General features: G+C 41.6%; 1 protein-coding gene and 1 pseudogene across 3 annotated transcripts in view; one reads left to right on the forward strand and one right to left on the reverse strand.

Annotated features, from left to right (window-relative positions):
* IL1RAP (interleukin 1 receptor accessory protein) overlaps positions 1–3,055 on the reverse strand; it is a 146,728-nt gene that overhangs the window by 94,503 nt on the left and 49,170 nt on the right. The window lies entirely within an intron of this gene.
* Positions 2,259–3,055, forward strand: part of LOC138157652 (NHP2-like protein 1 pseudogene) — a 332,446-nt pseudogene continuing 331,649 nt past the window's right edge.

Here is a 3,055-nt window from a genome sequence, read left to right on the forward strand (position 1 = left end):
TACTGTCAGTGTTATAATGAGGATGATCAATAATAATTAGAGCCCCAATATCCTCATGTGGCCCACTAATAGCACCTGGACCCCCTCCAGGGCCCTTCCAGATTGAAGGGCAAGACACTTTACAAACAAATATTCTGCCTGGAGCTGGGAAAATGTGTGAACAAGAGAAGCATGGACATAAAGGAGATTTTTGAAGAAAATTACTTATATACAACCATTAGAACAGCAGGGCTACTAAATACATGCACTCACCATAAATATATGGGCATCTAAATGACTCTGGGTATAGTGCTGGGTTTGGAGTCAGGAAGACTCATCCTCCTGAATTCAAATCTGGCCTCAGACATTTAGTAACTACAACACCCTGAGCAAGTCATTTAGCTCTGTTTGCCTCAGCTTCCTTATCTGTAAAATGAACTGGAAGAGAAATAGCAAATCACTCCAGTACCTTTACCAGAAAACCCAAAATAGGGTCATGAAGAGTCAGAAATAACTGAAATAATAGAATGAAACAAGACCAGGCACTGTGCTGGCCCCTGGATGGTAACTGGCATTCCAGGTCACTTAAAAGTCTGTAAAGAGTTTGATCAACATTATTTGAACCCCCAAACCATCTAGTGAGATATGTTTAATCCCATTGTGAGATAAGTATTCTGAGGTACAGAAAGAAATGATGACTTTTCCATAGTCACATCAGAAATTTGTATTGGAGATAGGGTTTAAAACCAGATCTCTCTTGTCTCCAAATTCATCCCACCTTTCACCACATCATCTAATATCTAGGGTCAATGATTAAGAATGGAAAAGCCCTTAAACATCAGCCAGTCCAAACCATTAGCTTTATAGATGGGGAAACTGAGAGAAGATTTAGGTGAGCTTTGCCAAATCACACAAATGAATATTAGAGGCTGGCTTTGAATCCAGATCTTCCAACTCCAAATCCATGGCTGAAACATAACAAAAGTCACTGCTTCATACCACCTTGCCTTAGGTCAGCAGTCACATGAGTCCCTTGACAAGAGCTTTTGCACATTGCACAGGATCATCCAAGGGCCCCCCATTCACCGTGTGATTCACTCACAAGCAATCAGTATGCATTTATTAAACACCTATCATATACCAACCCTTGCCTTAGGCATGATAGCTATGAAGACAGAAGCAAAAATTAAATTGTCCGTGCCCTCAAGAAGCTGAAAATCGAAACCTAGTTGGGGGAGATAGCATGCATGCATGCATACACACAGGTAGATACCTGGAGACAGATGGTGCATGATATTGATCAGAGACAGATAGCTAGCTAACATCTGTGCCTATCTCTTTCTATCTCTAGCTATAGTTCCATCTTTCTTTATTTGCCAAATGAACTCAGTGACCTGACAGTGGTGGGGCCCAGAACTATAACAAGGACTTATTGTGCTGGGGGTAAGGGCCACGAATAAATGGAGCACAGGGCAGGCCTCAGGAACCTCTCCCCCAACCCTCCCCCCGCCCCACCTCTGAACTTGCTATTTCTTTCCTTTTAGATATTTGAGAAACCTACCAAGATAAACGTTCGTGGGCGTTGCCGTCCCAGGCCTCTCCTAGGCCATCCCCATGCCCTGAATGCCCCCCTTCCTCCTCCCTCTTAAACTCCCTCATTTCCTTCAAGGTTCAGCTCATCCCCCCTCCTGTAGAAGTCCTTCTGTAGAACATAGAAACATAAATATGTATGTATATGCTGTGTACAGAAATGACATGTATGCAGTTTTGTGTTCATATTCCTGGGTCTGATATACACATATCTGCATGTGCCTATACGTACCCTAGACTGGCTGTACACACACTGTACAAACTACAGGCTTACACATATATAGGAATGTATGTATAAATACACACAGATATACCTCCATACTGACATTTGATTGATATGTCTACTCATATCTATAGGTACATAGATGCATTTACATGCCCCTGTGTACGTATATATGCAAACATAATATAGAGATGTATACAATGTTTACTGTGTACACTATGTATATGTGTGTGCACACAGGTGCATTTTCATGCAGACATATGCATGTATACACCTGTACATGGGTAAGCTAATTATGGGTACATAGCATGCATGTATGAGAATGAATGCACATACATACATAAGTACAATGCGTGTATCCATATGTATAGATATATTCCTATCTCTTCATATGCATGTATGCTTTCAAAATGCAAATTAGTTCTATAGAGAATCAATGGATATGCATTCCCATGCTTATGTACATGGGGATGTAGTTATGCATCTATACATTGCATATGTGCACGTATGGATGTATGTAATATGTATGAGATAATTGTGGAGGAAGGCACTAGAATTTGAGGGGAAAGAATTTATGTAGCAGGAAGAATGAGCTGAGCCTGGAATGAAATGAGGGAGGAAGGAGGAGAGCATTGTGGGCCCTGGGGATGACTGTGCAAGGCACAGCAAGGCAATGGCCATCCATGCTTTTCTTTGCATGTTTCTCAAATATCTGAAATGAAAGAAGCAGCCAATGCAGCTGGCAGGACTGAGATAGAGATTTCCTGAGACTTGTCCTGGGCTCGATTTGTTTATGGCATTTGCCTCAGGCATAACAATTCCTTGTTATAGCTCTGGGCCCCACCACTGTTAGGTGAATGAATTCATTTAGCAAGTATTCCTGATAGAGTAATCAATATTTTAAAATGTACAGAATTGAAAGTAGAGATATGTCTGTATATGTGTATATCCTTCTCAAATGGGAGTAGCAGGATTCACATATTTGTTACTGCTATGAAGCCAGCTTTGATAAGCAACATTTCAACATTCTGACATGCTGTCAGGGAAACAGACCCAAAGTGAAAGAGATATGAAGATAGAAACATTTCTTGCAGAAGAAGAAAATTCCTTAGCATTGGTGATTTTACATTCTCTCTCTCCTCTCTCTCTCTCCCTCCCTCTCCCTCTCTCTCTCTCTCTCTCTTTCTATCTCTCTCCCTCTCTGTCTCGTTCTCTCTCCCTCCCTCCCTCCCTCCCTCCCTCTCTCTCCCTTTCTCTCTCTCT

This window comes from Petaurus breviceps, unplaced genomic scaffold, assembly GCF_028583685.1.
Source record: "Petaurus breviceps papuanus isolate PSGF00001 unplaced genomic scaffold, PetGlider_PUasm1.0 173, whole genome shotgun sequence".
NCBI lineage: Eukaryota > Metazoa > Chordata > Mammalia > Diprotodontia > Petauridae > Petaurus > Petaurus breviceps.